Raw genomic sequence first — 18,844 nt, forward strand, 5'->3', positions numbered from 1 at the left:
GCATATTCCAAGTATGGATACAATGGTCTGCTAACTTTACTTTTCAATGTGCTAACAGAAAAAAATATCGCTATAACACTTAACTATAATTAATTTTGTGTTTGCCTAAATTTTTAGTAAAGGGGAGTCCGGTAGACTATAGTTGGATATAAAGCTCATTTGACTATTTAAGTATAAGAAAACTGTTACCTACCTCTAACCTACCTTTTTGAAGTTATACTTCTTTAGGCGCGTTATGAAAAAAATATGAGAGTGAAATTTTAAGATGTGCGCACATCACTGTAACACAAAAGTAACAGGTTGAAGTTTACGTCATTTGTTATTTCTTTTTGGTTTCTTCTCCATTATTAGGACAGGAAAAAGGGTTCAAGCATACAGCCGTATACATTATTTAATAATTAATTGTCAAAGCCATCTTTGCAAGATTTTTACACAATTTTTCGTTCTAAAAAGGTCGAATAGGACGAGTAGGTAGATTTGCTTCGTTAGGCCAAAGAAGTTTAACTTATTGCGTGCATACATAAGTACACACACCCTTTTTTTAGCATAAGAAGAGGCAGACGGGCAAGTGTGACACACTTGATCGAAGGCTTTTGCTATATCCATAATGACCGCTAGCACCTGTCTCTTCGACTCGACCGCTTGCGCCCATTTATAGATCACCAACTGGTGTTTCTCTAGGTATCCCAAGAGTTGGTGTTTGATTATCGACTCCAAATTTTGGAGAAATGGAGTGGTAGTTTTACCGATACGAGTATACCTACACTTTTCATAGGAATCGTGCACGAAAGTCACCATTCATTATGATCAACTTTCATTTCATTTCATTACTGGGCCTACGCTTGGAGAACAGGGGATGACTGAAAATGCGGGTTAGACGGTGCCAATTGAGCAGTACATTTTTGCAACACTATCTGGGTAATACTATCGTTTTTATCGTTTGATTTACGAATGTCCAAGGTATAATTCACCTTAAGAATGGCGATATAACGATTTACCTCTGGTGTATTTAAGTCCGTACTACGGAATAAGAGGTTGTTATGGTCGTCCCGAGTCGAGTTGGACGCGAAAATAGGAGCTCAGTGAACAATGCTCAGGAGATCAGCTTTCTCTTTCCCGTCATACCCTAATGAGTCATAGTCTCTGTGCAGTGGCGAAATTGCTGTTGTTTGTTGCAGGTGCCAATGTTTTCGACTTCTCTTCAGAAATAACTCTTTTAAGGGACCTGGAAGTATGATTTTAGTATTTTATAAGTTCGCTCGTGATTTTTATCCTTAGAAACTATCGCATTGATCCAAGCTTTATAGCTTGCGGCAAGAGGCTATTTTGCAGGAGCGGTCAAACCATGGATGAGTGCTTATCGGTGAAAGCCCTAAGGAGCACAAAAAAATTGAAGTTCCATATATTTCAGTACCACATCAACATCAATAGCGGCATCTGAATCATACAGTGTAAAAGAAATCTGACTCGACTGTAGAATTATAAAAAATGCAACTCATCCCAGTCTACCAACCTGCAGTGCCACATGCGGTGGCAAACTAAAAACGGAGCCCTGTTAGTTAACTTAGCAACGGACCAGGAAAGAATGAATCTACATGTTGATTACGTTCTTTTCGAAATAATAACGAATAATGTTCCAAAAAAAACTATTCTGTTCGAAGTTTTTACATCTCTAGAAGTAAATCGCATTCTCAGACCTTTCTTTTCGAAACATGTTTCGACACTTCACGAGGCATCCTCGTGAGATGTTGACTCATCGAATTCTCACACGAAGCTGGATTGAATAAGCTGAACCGCTGTTTTATACCTTCATCGCACAGTTTGGCAGACTGTGATTGGTCGGCTGTTGTGACATATTACCTCCAGGGGGATATTTACGCAAAACCTTATGTAAAAATACACTTAAAATAACAAGCGTTTTAATCCTTTAAAAAGTATTTTATTTAAATTTGACACGTGTCTTGCCTTTCTGGATGAATTGCGATTAAGTAAATATATTTTGAACCTCCATCTTATGGCAAGAATGGGATGACCGATAAAAAGAAAAAAAAAGAAAGTACATTAATATACTCTTCTTCCCTTCTTTTCACGTCAAACTGAGTGATCTGGAATAACTCCCAAAACACATCTCACACTTAACATCACTCGATGTTAAGTGATTACGGCCGCCCCTCTTCTCTTGAAACACTAGAGGAATCATGGGAGCGTTGTCAGTCTTTAAGGACGGTGTACGCGCTTTTTTGAGGGTACTAATGTCGTATCGTCCCAGAAAAACCGCACAAGGAAACTCATTCCACAGCTTGGTGGTACATGGAAGAAAGTTCCTTGAAAACTGTACTGTGTAGAAACGGCACAATTCCAGATGGTGGGTATGATATTCTAATTTGTGGCGTGTCGTGCGAAGGCGGCATTAAACAGGTCAAAGAACTCTTTGGAACACTCCCTCTGATAGATGTCGTAGAAGACACACAATGATGATGTTTCTACGCAACGCCAGGTGATCAATAAATACTACCGTGTACTAAACTGCAACCGTTACCTGAAATACTGAGCGCATTTCGAGTTTTATTTCTGCGGTGCGTCAGACTAGAGGTGACAGTAATACTCCATATGTCGCCGGACTGCGCTCTGTAAAGTGTTAGAATGTGGGCCGGCTTGAAGTGACGCCGTGCTCTTATTATGAAACCCAGCTTTTTTTAGCAGCCAATTTCGCTTTGCCATCCAGATGACTACAAAATCGGCAATGGCTCGAGTCCCAGTATTCTAATACTAGGCAAGGCATTAAGGCAGGTGCCTTCGAAGAGCAGTGATATGACAAATGGCCTTTTTTAAATGGTTAACCCGCAAACTTGAACTTCTGGGGGTTAAATTGGACACGCTTCATTTACCCTATTCTGCGACCTGCGATAGAAAACACAAGTATATTCCAGCAATGGTGGACAATTTTGTGGTGTTTGATATATCCAACATATCATTAATATACCGAAGGAACAGTATAGAAGATAGCACTCAGCCTTGGAGAACTCCAGTGTTCACGGGCTTTGGGTTCGAGCAATAACCGTCGACAACGACCTCTATGCTGCGCTCAATAAAAAAAGCTGGAGGTCCACTTGCATTAACTTTCGTAAAGCGAAAATGCTGGATATTTTGAGACGAGCTTTTGCCATACACGTTCCTTCTTCATATCTAGGCTAACTGCCAGACCTTCTCCCTTGCTTTAGACCGACAATTGCGAAAGCTGTACTGTCGATTGTTGATCAACTGGCGACCCTCTAGGTATACCAAGACCTGGCGGTCTATTATGTTCTCCATGATATCTGCGACTCTGCGTGGTGTACGGCGTTTAAATTGGAGTGGAATCCCTTGATGTTGCAAAAGACCACATTAAGCGTGGCGCGGGGTGGAGTGGTGTTACTGCCACGTTTGTCATGCGCGGTTCTGCGCCCTTCTCAGAATACGGGTGGCCCGAGCGAAAATTAACGGGGAGGGAAAAATATCTGGTAGAGCCGGTACCCTCCTGGGGAAAAATCTCTTTGAAAACCACTGACATATTCTGGTGGAGGGACAGGGGGGTTGGGTTCTCGACAATGACCTATGTCATAATAGCGGAACTAGGCCCCTAATTCACGCCTTTATTTTGTACGAGTGTGGTAATTAGCCCAGACGATTCTGGCCCATTCATGCTGACGTCATAAGACGGCAGCGTGACTCTCCTACTTCTAAAAGCCCTTAGGCGCCTCTTACTATACCATTCAGCGAGGAACTGCCCTATCCTTTTTACACCCCGCACATGGCGGACATATCCTGACATTAATAAGAGTTTCCAAGGGGGCGCAATTTTACACGAACGAAGTCGTGGGCTAGAAGCTAGTATTTTTATTAATGCAATTTTGCTGTTATTTTCATTATGTATTTGAATTTCTTTATATGACCATTGAAACAGCCAAAAAATGGAATAAGTTTCTTTTTAAATTTTTGAGTAATTTTGGAAATATATTTAAAAATTTAATTATATAGGTATTGTTACAGAAGACATCAAGTCACAATTAGGTTGAAATCTATAAGCAAAAAAAGGGTGTTTGTAACAGTGTACACAAGTAAGAAGTGAAACATACAAGGAATAAGTATCTGTAGTAACTATATAAAACCATTGATATTAGCAAGTATTAATTATTATGACTGTGATTCTAGTAGACATTATTTTAATAGGTAAGTACCTATTTTCAGTTTGAAGTTCTATTCAATCAATGGAAAAACTATATTTAATGTACTGTATTGTAACAAACTGGAAAATACCATTTATGAGAAGTATACCCAAATAAAATATTCTTCTATTTTAAGAAACGCGAAAGCAATGGTCATCTAATATATAAAATTCTCATGTCGCGGTGTTTGTAGTTAAACACCTTCGAAATGGCTTGACCGATTCTCATGAAATTTTCAGTGCATATTGGGTAGGTCTGAGAATCTGACAACATCTATTTTTCATCCCCCTAAATGTTAAGTGTGGTCCACGCCAATATTTTTTTTTAATTTATGACATTTTTTTAAATTTGTTTGCTTATGAGTCAGCATTAAAAAATACATTCATTTTCACCCATCTACGATCAACAGTTACTTTTTTATCGCGATTTTAATATCGGCATTACAACGTGTGCTACGTCAGCTAGTTATTTATATATTTCTTTGCGCATTATTTTGATTTTGCTTTATCTCCTAAAGTATTTATTTAATTGGCTTGATGTAAAGGAAAAAAATAATCTTCATGATTTTCTCAAGCCATTTAAAATGATAAGGATTAATACCGTAGTTGTGTAAATAGATTTCCTATCACCGCTTTATAATTATTGCCTATTTATAAAAGTATTAAAAAAGATATTCTATGTTTTCCAAGATAGAGTTTTTCTATTGTGTACTTTTACTGTAATTGTGTAATTTTAACCAATATATACAAAAACTTAACAAATTATATACTTAAATCTTCCTCAAGAACCACTTTTCCACTAATAAAAACAGCATGAAAATCAGTGTAAGTAGGTTTTGAGTTTATCGAGAACAGATAGACAGTTTAAATTAATAATATGAAGTGATTATAAACATCATAATAATCATAACCATCAAAGTCGATCGTAACAGAAAAGTGTGAAGATTTCTATTCTTTTAAATTCTGCCATATAGAAGTTACACTTCAATAAAAATCAAGTGTCTGTTTATCATGTCGAAATAATAGTTAATAGTTAGCTTTTTAAAGTTTTTTTTTTTGTTTATTCTGAATTATATTTCTTATGGAATTGTGATCAAAATTTATGATTTTATTCAAGATACCACTTAACAAATATACGCCGGGGTTTCACGTCAATTAATATAATAAGGATGAAAAAAGCAGAATACAAATACATTTATTAAATTATAAAACAAAATTTGTCTGAAGTATAAAGAAAAAGGCGGTAATAAAGTCCGCAAAAATCCAGTAATAAAGAACAGTTTTATTGCAATAGATTCATATGTGGTATGTAAGTACAAATAATATACAACTGTAACAGAATACCACGCGGGAAATCATTTTTGTGGAGTGGCGGCGGCCATAACAATGTGAATATAGTCGAGTATGTAGCGCGGCTGTAACGTACCTATGTCTAACATGTGTGTACAACAAAAGGGTGTGAATTCTTAAGAAAAGGGTGACTATCAATCTGAACTTTTAATGTTATTTAAGTTACTCATACATATAAGACAGTAATGTTATTTAAGTTACTCATACATAGACAGACAACCTGTATAGCCGAGTGGTTAGCGATCCTACCTACTAAGCTAGCGGTCCCGGGTTCGAATCCCGGTAGGTGCAAGCATTTATATGATGAATATGGATGTTTCTTTCCGAGTCATGGATGTTTAAAATGTATTTATGTATGTTTATATGTATGTTATATGCATTTATGTATGTTTAAGTAAGTATATTGTATTAAATATATCATTGTCTTGTAACCCATAACACAGGCTATATATGCTTAACTTGGGGCAAGATAATTTGTGTAAAAAGTGTGTCAATATTATATACGACAGTATATTTCATATTTTATTAATATAATACGAGTGATATTGAGACAAAGTTTCAACAAAAACCTATTGAGGCGATACGATTGGTCAAATAAAATAAACAATTCTTAATTACGATTTAAACACTATCTAGCGTTCCAAATACATTAAACATAGAAGTTAAGTATATTATACACGTTTTTTTTTCGCTGTTATATTAAGTTATTACTAATTAGCTGTATTTTTAAAATTAAACTTGTTAAATGAACGTCAAATCAACAATTACAAATAAAAAATCATGTCATCAATATAATATTGCCACACTTTAACACAATTAATTATCTTGCCCCAAACTAGGCCTAGCCTGTACTATGGGTACAAGATAACGATATATTTAATACAATTTACCTACTTAAGCATAGATAAATACATATTAACATCCATGACTCGGATTTCGATTCGAACCTGGGACCTCTAGCTTGTATCCATATTCTTTCTCACTGTCTACGTCTACCGTTCCATCCAGCAGTTCAATAAATACATTGAGAAAGTAAGAGATACGAGTCTACTTCTCTTTATTTTCACTTTTCAATTGAGTCTAGTAACAGCTGTTTTGAAGCTGTATTTTTAAAAACAAGCTCAATTAGTAAGCTATAGTTGATTAACAAAAAAATAAAGCTTCACTCAAAAATAATGAAAATGGTAATGAATTTTAAGTTTAGTTTTTTTTTATTTTCAAGGCTTACCATGAGGTGAATTCTTATTAATTGTATGTTATTCCAACTTATCGATTTGAACACAGAATGAAATTAAAATGGAGCATTCACACTAGTGTGTAATTTTTGATTATTTGTTCATATACATCAATACATACACATGTTTTAGGTTTCCATACGTCAGAGTTCTATGCTCTGGAACCTTGACATCTAATTCGAATCCAATCATATTAGAGAGCCATTGCTTTTTTATCGAAAAGAATTGTTTTTTTTATTGAATTGAAAACTTTTGAAATTTTTCATTCACATCTTCCACGCACAACGTAACATATTTTTAAAAAACTCACGAGAGATCGGGATACGTATTTAACGCGAACGAAAGAAGAACGTGGAAGATAGTAGTTAAATTATAAAAACGAAGACGGTAACTTACAAATTTCCATATAACATTGTTAAAGTCTGTCTGTTTTCATAACCAAGATAATTAATACGAAATTTTCAAATATTTTCGTATAGTTATGTTTTTAACCAGCATTTCCATTTAAAGTATCATTTTAATACGTTTTTGAATATTTTCTTAGTTAAATTATAAAAACGAAGATGGTAACTTACTTCCATATAAAATTGTTAAAGTCTATCTGTTTTAAAAACCATGATAATTAATAAAAAAAAATCAAATATTTTCGTATAGTTATATTTTTAACCAGCATTTTAATTTTTTGACAGCTACCTCACAACTTTATATTCGCCAATTTCAATAAGGGATCATTTTGGATTTTTTTTATTTGAAAGGGTTATTCCTATTTTAGAATCGGATCTGAATGTGGATTCTATATGTGATTATTGGATCTCTTAAAATATTATAAGTATAGTTAGCGCGAGTTGAATACAGTCGTGGCTTGGGGTAAAGAACGGGTGCATTTCCCCCGTTCAATTTGGTGGATTAATTACTTTTCGAATTATGCGCATATAATGTTAATTTATGTAATATGTTATTTTGATTTCTATATTAAAATCCAAGCAGAACCGTAAAACAAACGACGCCTAATTATTCTCATTTTGGTACGTTGTTGCAAAACAAGGTTTTAAAAAAATTATTGCTAGAAGCGAAACTGTGATGAGGCAACACTTAAAATATGGACGCTCTACTCGGGCGATATGCAAACTGTACAAGTCCCGCGAGCCACTGAATTTATTGCGAGCATTCCACTGAATTTTCTTTTGTTTTTTAAAAGTAACGTCCCTTATATATGCCCTCAAAAGAGTATATTACCAAAGAAAGACATATATTTACAGTTTAAATGATGCATATCGTAACGAAGTATAAGATTAATAATTAGTTACTAAGTTGATAAGTAATTACAAAGTTTGTTTTGCTGATTGGTCTTTCTATTCATATTGAAAGAGACCGATACAAAAGCATAACGATTTTATTATAATTCGTGCGTTTGAAATACATTCAAGAAAATAAGGTGGAAGCCAAATATAATCCTTACACATGAAGGGCTGTATGGACGGACTACTTAATTTATCACTATGATGAGATTTACCTGAGATCTTATTATAGATAATACATATCTACACATACATAACTGATAACAAAAAGAGAATGGACTAATTGTCATCACTACTGTCTTACATTGGGCAAACCAAATGTAATATCTCAAGCCGACTTAAAGAACACATAACAGTCCTAACCACTACATTCGGTTCGATCAAACAAAAGTTTTGGTAAAAGAGAATAGATTTCTCCTAAGACTGGTACGTGAAGCCATCGAAATAAAAAAAACATCCCAAATTTAATCTAACACCTGGGATCCAATAATCTCTAAATTAAAACCCATAGCTACACATACCAAAAAAGAAGTGGAAACTTTCAGTCAATTTTGCCAAAAATCATCTGTCTACAGCAAATACCACCTCCGAGGAAATTAATGGCGCTAAAGTTCATAATGACAACTAGGACAAATACTATCTTTGACTCATTTCATTTTTTGTCCCCCTGAAATCAAGATCTGGAAAGGTCTTGAAACGTCGGTCTAACTAAAATAAAAATGTTACTTTTACGCAAAAATCTACAGTACGACAGTTACACGCGTTTTAATCCTTTAAAAGTGTTCTATTTAAATGTCATCACTACCCATTTAAAAAGGCTAATAATAGTATATTAAATCCTCGGTCTTGCTAAAGTTTTTTTTAATTTAAAGTATACTTATCTGCATGCTTATTAAATCCTACTAATATTATAAATGTGAAAGTTTGTATGTCTGGATGTATGTTTGAACTTCTTTAACGCAAAATCTGCTGAATAGATTGTGATGAAACTTTACAATAATATAGCCAACACACCAGAATAACATAGGCTATAATTTATAAGACTATAGTGTGAATTTTACAAAATATAAAAGAAGTGTGATTGTTACTAATGAATACAACTAGCGCCATCTCTTATCAACTAGCAAGCACAAGATCAATAATAAAATCTAGATGGCAAAACAACGTTTGCCGGGTCAGCTAGTTTGTCCAATAGAGGAGACCACTATAAATTAAAGGCATATAATGTAACTATATACTTTATCGACGCAATAAACAAATATCAAATAGTTTGACCTGATTCCTGCCGCCGAATTCCACTTTCGCAAGACACGCATAGATTAGGATATCATCATCACCATCTGGATGTGTGGTGTTCCTCAATAGTGCGGTTCTTAAAGAATTTTCTTCCACATACAACTAAGATGTAGAAGGAGCTTTCTTGTGTGGTGTTTTAACAATATGACAAGGATATTTAAAAAAAGCGCGTATACCTTTCTAGAAGGCTAGCAACACTCCTGTTACACCTCTGGTTTTGTAAGAGAATGCTGGCGGTGGTAAACAATTAACACACTCGTTTGTCCTGCTCTTTCCATAAGTTATTCCACCTCATATTGAAACTCTATAAGATCTGTCAGTCTCGTCTTCATTTCACCCTAAAAAGTCAAATTCGTAGTAGCCAGTTCATCGAATAGATTACTGCAGACTATCGAAAACGAATTCTCCTTGTACTTAGAAAGCGCTAAATTAAACAGGATGTACTTTTTGGATAATTAGTGTAAGCAAAGATTCACAGTAATCTTGTTTCTCGGAACCGTTTTACTCAAGCCATTACCGAATTGGTGATCGATTTTGAATTTCAATAAGTTGTTAAACTTGTCAATTTAAATATTTAATTTTATATTGACCGAAGTGACATTCAGCGGTAGAAAAACGTCTTTCGGAGTTAGTATAGTATTAGTATGCATACATACAAACTTCACACATATTGTGTTAGTCCTAAATTAGGTATATTAAGATTAGCCTGCACTATAGGTGCCAGACAACGACATGTTATAACACAATATATATATTTAAACTTACATAAATAAATAATATAAACATCCATCACTCTGAAACCAATATTGATATCGTCTCTTGCTCAGTTAAACCTGATGCGCCAAATTTACAAGAACGCACAATAATACAGGCCAGCTGTATTGTGTATGTTTTATGACTGAGTCTTCAATACTAAAAGACACGGAATGAAATAGAAATATTTAAGAAATGTTAGACACGACGCGGATGACATCATCATTACTTTAGATGAAAATTTATAGGTTTTTGCCGCATAGTCACAGTAGTACACATGTACTAGTACGGAAACTACCTACAAACGTTCGAAATGACACACTCACACAAACGTGCACATCGACGAGGCCCCTAAGCAGTTTTCGCGGTCAATACGAGTCGAGTGTCACGTTGTTGTTTGTTTCCGCGATCTTTTAAAAAATGCCAGCGTATTGCGTGGTATACGGCTATTTAAACTCTTTTTTTTAACTATAAAGTAATATAGTATATAAGAATGATTTAATGCTATATTATTGTTATAATTATTAGGTATTCGAATTATCAGTCCGTGAGATCGATTATAATAAATTTCGTGAACATAATTCACAATTTACACTAAGATGGCGGCTGCAATATTTATTATATTTTTTTTATTAGTGTGGTTTAATGCTTTTCTATATTGTTTTTTGTATATTTATTTATTTATTTTGGACAAAAATACCTACATGTGTTTTGTCATGGTTTTCGTGAGTGTTGAAACCAATACCAGCTAGTGCTGCCAAAATTAAAAAATTCAAGATGAAAAATTCAAAGGCGGCTGCAAAAAATTATCAAGTTATTCGTCACGCGTGTCATTTTCATGGTTTTCAAGGGTGCTAAAATAGATAGTGGTGTCAGAATGTAAATCCAAGATGGTCGCTGCATGAAATTGACAATTTTTGCATCATGGGTGTTGTTTTCATGGTTTTTGAGGATGTTAAAACTGAGAGTGCTGTCTAAATGTAAATCCTAGTTACAGGAAATTATCAACTGTTATATCATGGGTGTTGTTTTCATGATTCTCGAGGATGTTGAAGCCAGTTGAAGTTAATACTGGACTTAAAAGAAACGAAGACTGAAATAAAACTCTGTGTTCACCGACACTCCCGAAAATCTCAAAAATGATACCCATATTGATTTTATTGAAAATGTCACATGCGCCATCTTGGATATTGAAATCAGTGTCATATTTTGTAATTCCACTCCCGAAATTCTCGACATTCATATCTTTTATATACATAACAGTCATCATGTAGCAGTTGCGGTTATACAAAAATAAAAATAAATTTTATTAGTTAAAATAAACAATTAATTTAAATAAATTAAATTTAGGATTATTAAGTGAAATTTTAATTTGATTAAAATTTATTTTTGTGAATTTTAAAATTTTATAAAAAACTAGGATTAGATACCCTGTATCACCTGATAATGTAAAATTGTATTATACACTGTATAGCTATCATACATATCAGACACTATACATAAAAATCTTACGCTTATTACTTTTTACGCTCTGCAACGCCCCATAAGGAACTTCGTTCCAATACTCCTTTTTTAAAGTCGGTTAAAAAATAACCTGACAACCCTAGTTCTTCAATGGAGTGTACGCACATATAGGTAAGTATTTTATCATCAAGGCTTATTTTCCGTACTGATACATATGTCTACTGTGGCATAGTCGTTTTGACTCTCTGTAGAAGTAAAAAAGACCCAACAACGTCCTTTTCGATAGCTGTAATTTTGTGCCTCTAAAGTCTTAACTTATATTTAACATAATAAATAAATCAAATCAAATCGATCAAATCAAAACCACTTTATTCATGTGGGTCAAGGAAATGACACTTATGAATATCAAAAGTTTTTCTTCTATATGTTCACCACCACTTTGGAAATGTTGAGCTTTAATGAGAAGAAGTGGAAAGAAACTTATTGCCACTATTTTAAATCAACATTTGCAGCTTCATCGTTTTACGAATATTTTCAATTACAATATACGTAAAGCGATACAACAAAAAAACTCAAACATCAAATACTCAATGGCTTACCTATTGTAAGTAAAAAAAATGTACATTAATACGTAAAAACAAGAGTTATTGAGTACTGGAGATACATCAATCCATACACACCGTATAAATAAAAAGGTATTTTACGAGCATTTTATAAGCGATTATAAAAAATTTAATAACTTTAATCTTAAAAACATGAAGCAGAGTACGGAGCATTAAAGTTCTAATGGTGATTAGAGATTATCAATCATCAAATAAGCACTTATTCCATTTGGCTTTCAATAAATTATCAATTTAATACGTTTTTGAATATTTTCTTAGTTCTGTTTAGCTTACTTTCTTTTGCTTTAACTAAAATCACCACCAACAAAAACACCAAACATTGCTAACAAAACAAATATAGTGAGAGTAAATTGGCTAAATATCTCACTGTCTAGGGGAACGGAGTTTTCGAAATACGAAGGTAAACTAAAACTAAATAAGTGACCGAAAAATTGGTTGGAATTACAGTGGACCCTACAACCACCCATTCCATGAATATAGAAAGGGGAGACTGATTTCATGACGCGTTGCTCGTTTGGAGTGGAAAAACTGGGATAATCCGAAAAGTTTCCTTAATTAGTTTGTGGCTTATTTAGTTACCTACCGCGTAGAATAAAAACAAAGTTCGAATAATTAGGAATTACTTGTATTCAATTGTTTCAATATTTGAATACGGGGACTGACATTTAAAACAGTAAATAAAAAATGAGAGTGGGACTCACCTAGAATGTGATGAATTCTGCTATTTTTTTCATTTAGAGACCCATTTGTTGACGGGCATTTCGTATTGGTAGTTTTGGCATACAGAAGAAGATACAATTAATATTATTATACTTGCGATTCGCTCTTGATTGATATAAAGATTTTGACTTATAATTATTATTATTGTATGATATTTATTGCCTTTGGATGATCCTAAGGTGAATATGGAAGAATAATGAATATAAATTCCTTTCGTCTGAAGAATCTATTCAGTTCAGGCATCGCTTTGATGTTACTTTTAATTAGATTAACAGTAACCTCTTTGGTCAATGCGAGTGTTACACATTTAAATTATATACTTTTTAAAGGATAAAAATGTGTGTAATTGTAACTGTATTTACATTAGGTTTTTGCGCAAAAGTAACATCTTTATTATACTTATAACTATAATTAATTATAAAGGTGACGAAACTTTTCAGAGCACCATTTCAGCGGAACACGTTTGAATCCCTTGTATTATAATACTAGCTGACCCGACAGAAGTTGTTCTGTTCATAATAAAAAAACTCTTGCGGATGTAATTTTGGAAAATCCATTCTTAGCTGACCTCTACTCGGTTAAAAGAATATTCCTACCAAATTTCAAGTCTTTAGCTCTAACGGTTCCAGAGATATCGTGATGAGTGACTATATACGTGGAAATCTCTTATATATATGTATAGATTTTATTTAAATCAGATTTATATAAATGATGGCCAACGGAAGGTATAGATCTCGTTGTGCTATAACTAATAGGTAATAATTTGCCGTAAGTACCTAGGTACACACTTCTTTACCAAATTGTCAAAAGGTGTAAAGATCTTGGGCACAGTGTCCAATGTGTCTTGGGTGTTCGTTGCTACACATAACACACATATACATATGTATAATTAGGATATCTTAACCCTCTTAAAGTTTCTTAATATTAACCATTCATCTTCCTTCAGGCTAAGCTTTATACACACATTTAACAAGTTACACCTCACTCTTCGTGGCAGTAATATGTTGAAACCAAATATTGGCTACAATGGTAATGGTAATTGTAGGTAAGCTACAATTAATGATTATATAATTTTACTAATAAAAACATATAATTAATTAAAATAGTTGAGTTTCTGATTCATCACAAACAAAAAATACGTACAAATTCAAATTCAAGTATATTTATTCAAAATAGGACATAAAATCACTTATTGAAAGTCAAAAATTACCACCCATTCGAAAAAAGTATGCCTCAGACCTAGAAACTCAGCGAGCTTCTTTTTTTTATAAAAATATGGTGAGGCAGTGTAAATGCGTACAATGAATTTATTTGAAAATTCTTTTGAAATACCTTTGTTTTTTTTATCATTTCCTGGGATCTTATTGTAAAAGCATACACAATGCCCCTCAAAAGACTTACAAAGTCGACTTAGCCCAGTAGTAGGCATTATAAGTTGATGTTTGTTCGTGGTGTTAATATTATTGTTATGACAGTTTCTAGCAAATTCACTGATGTGCCTATGGACATAAATAAGACTATCAAGAATATATTGAGAGGCAACAGTCAAGATGCTTTCTTATTTAAATTTACCTAAAATAACTCCTTTCCTCTTAATATGATATTAGTTAAGGTGTAACCTACATTTCTTATTTTAGCTGTAGAAAAGCCTGTGACTTTGTCCGCCAACATTTCTATTATCCTAACTTTTTTGTTTGTGATCGGATTGGAATGAAATATTCACTAAAAGGTGACATGCGAAATCCTCATTCTAATCGGTTAAGTTGATTCTGAGATTAGCTTAAACATACAAACAGGCAAAGCTGTTATCACACAAAAATTCTAAAAACAATTTTGGCCTCTGTTACATAAGATATTATATTATTCTATTAGATTTAATTTTGCCTTGAAATAATATTTAATGTACAGGCATACCATTTTGTTATATTATACACTAATCTGTAATAAGTTTCATTTAATACTTTTCTGCTATCTTATCAGTCCGCAACAAACTTTAGGTTTTTGACTCTAACTCGCAAAATTAAAAATGTTACCTCAGATTAAGGATTGGTCATAAGATTAATAGTTTTTTTATTACGGTAACTATTAGATGCTTATGTGCGTGGCATCTTGACACTCAATGGCATCTTTCTAATTAAAAAAATAAATTAATTAAAAAAATATAAAATACTCACTGATGATATTATTGGACCGCAGAGTCTTTCTTTTTATTGTAGTATTATTTTCAGTTTTACTACACAACACGCCCATTTTGTTTCAATTATTAACTAAGTTTAACTGAGACTGGCTCGAGTACGCCCACTTGGGCGGAGTATTAGTTGCCGCACTTTGCGACTACGCCTGCGGTATCTAATTCAAGTGCAGCGGAGACCAATCCATTATCTATGGAACTTATGGATTTTAGTTGCCTTGAGATTCATATAATCACCAGTTAAGTCAGTTATTCAATAACGAGCACAGATTAGTCTTTAACTGTTGGTACTGAAAGAATTCAAATGGTTTCTCGAGCCTAATGAGTATTTCATTATCATGAAGCGGTAATGATGAATATCAGATAAGCACGAAGGAAGCCAATCTCTTACCATAACTTTTCTATAGGTAAAGTTTGCTTTAGGGCATTCATGATGTGTTTAACCTGGAGTAAGCCATTGCAGTGTTGATTGCGACTATAGTATTGAATCCACATTTCATGGAACGTCAGAATTCAGACCAAAATCGCCCTACACTGGTTCAACTTGGTGAGACAAACAAGGAGGCGGGCCCCTCTCTCTGTAGGTCAGTTTATTCACTAGGCCGTATTGATGTAAAGCAGTCAATACTATGTGCCTTTTCACATGCATACGGTTACGGCACGGTCGCCATGCCATGTTAAGTAAGTATGAGCCACAACGACAGCTTTCACATAGCACGGCGACCGTGCCGTGACCGTGTCTCGCCCGTGCTTATCCATTACAAACACGGTACTGTACTGACGCGGCAACCGTTTTAACAGTAATGTATGTCTGCACTCTGCAGTCTAGTACCTCGATAATACTGCGATTACCCCAGGCCGCCGCCGGGCAACCGTGTGTAAACCGTGAAAGAAGAAAATGGGTGAAAGAGCTTGCACGGCACGAACTGTTGAAACTGTGTGTATGCATGCAATTGTTGTAATTAGGCATTAATTTACTCCCTTTATTATGAGATGCATGAGGATGTGTCCATTTATACTTTTTGAGCGTTATAACCCGTTAAAATTGAAATGATCAAACTATGAATTTTTTTAGTTTGAATAATCTAGCTATTATGAGAAAAATGTTTCACTCTAAATATTAGTACCAAAAAGACCCGTAAACCTTTATTATTAAATAAGTAATGAAAATATTGACCAAATTCTCTTTATATGGCAGCTAATAACAGCAAAAACTACTTGAGTACCGTTTTCTGTTTATGAAAAACAATTTAAATTGGTTATATTAAATTTAAATTAGTAAAGCCATGCATAAATTTAAAAATTACACTCAATTGGACATCGCACGGAGCCATCTAAATGTAAAGCATAAAAAAATTAATTAGCAACGCAAACCAGTAGGGAAAACTTCACTGAGTTGCCTTCAAGTGCCGTAAAAGATGGTAATATTTAATACTTTTTTACTTCTTACGCAATAAAATTTGTCCCTGTGTGGGAATTCTTTTACTTCTGAGGCGGAGTCGAATATGAAGGGGAATTTTTAATTACTTTTAACCTGAAATTAGGTCCATAAAATAATTCTGTTCACATTTTTATATCTTGTTATAAACTCGAGTTTGATTAAACTAAACTTGTCGTTATAGATCAACCAACGATAATTTTGTAAGATTAGTATTTTAAATTCTCAAGTGCTGTAAGTTCATTGCTATTCTGGTATTATAAGTCTTGTGAGTAAAAGTGTTCATGAAGGTATAACAAAAAAAATACCTAGATCGTTGTGTATATAAATTAAATATCTACACACACAAATACGAGTTCAACTGGTTAGAATGTTAAAAATAAAATAACAATATTTAAAAAAACATGCTTTTTTAAATTTTTCTTACTTGACAGAATTTTCTTTTATATTTGTATTTGCGGTTACAAACTAAAAAGAATTACAATATTTTTTTCTTCTCGGTCTTTTCATTTGATAACCATTTGAGGGGATTCCTTAAAGTGAGCCAACCGTGAGCGAAGTAGTCATATTGTGGTAAATAAAATAATTCTTCATTAATTTATCTTCGAATGATAATATTCTCTTTTATTTACGTTAACTTATAAAAGCATCATAAAATGGCTACAAAATAAGTGCGCAAAATTCTCGAAAATTAAATCTATAAATCTTTGTTATTGTATCATTGTTATAATATGAGACTCAGTTAAAATTGATTCAGCATCTTCAAAGACAGCCAAACAAAAAGATGAACTTTTTTAATAATTTTGTTTTTTGATAAGTATAGATATCATATACGGATTATGCAAAAAAGCTAAAAAAATCTACTATAATTTATATACAAATAATAAAATAGTGTTCAAAGAATATACTTCACATTGACTTTAGAGAATAAAAATATGTATTGTGACAGCTTGCCACAACGGATCAGTGAATAACACTTTTCCATTCCAAACTGTTCACAAACAGTACAGTGAAATTAATTATAATAATAAGCCGCAATACTCGCAGACTCCCACTAGTACTCATTTGAAACCTTAGCAAGAACAGTTTTCAACGTTACTGTTATAAAATTAGAAAACCAAAAGTCTACTTCTTATGACCTCATTACAAAATATGTTCGTATAATAATATATATCTTCATAGAGATGGTACTATTGTTCATCTTAGCCCGTCCGCTACGCCAGCTATTATCTTCTTGTTAGCTTTGTAAGATTGTTTCTGACATCTAGGTTATATTATATCAGAAAATTACCTCACTATTGAATAGATATCCTTTTGTTTTACAATTTTATAAGAAATATAAGATCTTGGTAAACCGACGGGTTTAACTAGTGCTGGGTTGGAATTATCCTTACTATATTTTAAGATTCACTTGTGAAGCAACTTGTTAAGATCTACACATTTGTTAGTTTGTAAATTTAGTGCTTTTACGAAATACTTTTGAATGATATAGCATAATATCAATACAATTTGTACTTGATGTCCGACTGCTCATAACGCCCTATCTCTGAAACAAGTAACAATCACATATATAAAGATATCTAGAACACAAATATATGAAACTGAATTTCAAAACAATTTTTTTACCAAACTAAGTAATATATTGTCTTTTACTAAAGCTTAATTAAACAGTTATTGAAGAACTAAAATATTACAATAAGTATCCCATTTGTCGAATTGTGTTAATAAACAGCTTATAACAAATAAACTTTCATAAGTTACTACGCCTATTGGCTTCTCATAGTCATGATAAATTTCATGAAAAGGAAATTTTACACGTTATTTATTGCTTCACCTGTATGTATGTTTGTTTTGTAACCGATTTATTGGGGGGCTATTTTGACCCACTTTAAATTCAAACTTCGTAGATTTATCGAGGACCGATGACAATACATTAATTTGATAAAATTATTCCAATTTTCAATTTGCAAAGTAAGAGTTTTGTAAATTTATATAATTTTCAACTATCGTCGAAAAGGCAGGAATTGACGTTCATTTTTAATTTCGACCATTATCTTTAACCGATTTATCTAATATTAGGAATTTTTGGAATACCAAAGAAAATTTTGTGCTTCTAGGGGTTTTTTTTAGTTTTTTTTATAAAATATAATACATTATTTTATATCAATAACGTGCTGCATGTCATATGAAAACATACTATACTGCTACTTGAGCTAATTTTATGTGTGTATTGAATATCTAATTTGAAGATAAAAATTACATACGAATGACT

This window comes from Leptidea sinapis, chromosome Z (assembly GCF_905404315.1).
Source record: "Leptidea sinapis chromosome Z, ilLepSina1.1, whole genome shotgun sequence".
Lineage (NCBI taxonomy): Eukaryota > Metazoa > Arthropoda > Insecta > Lepidoptera > Pieridae > Leptidea > Leptidea sinapis.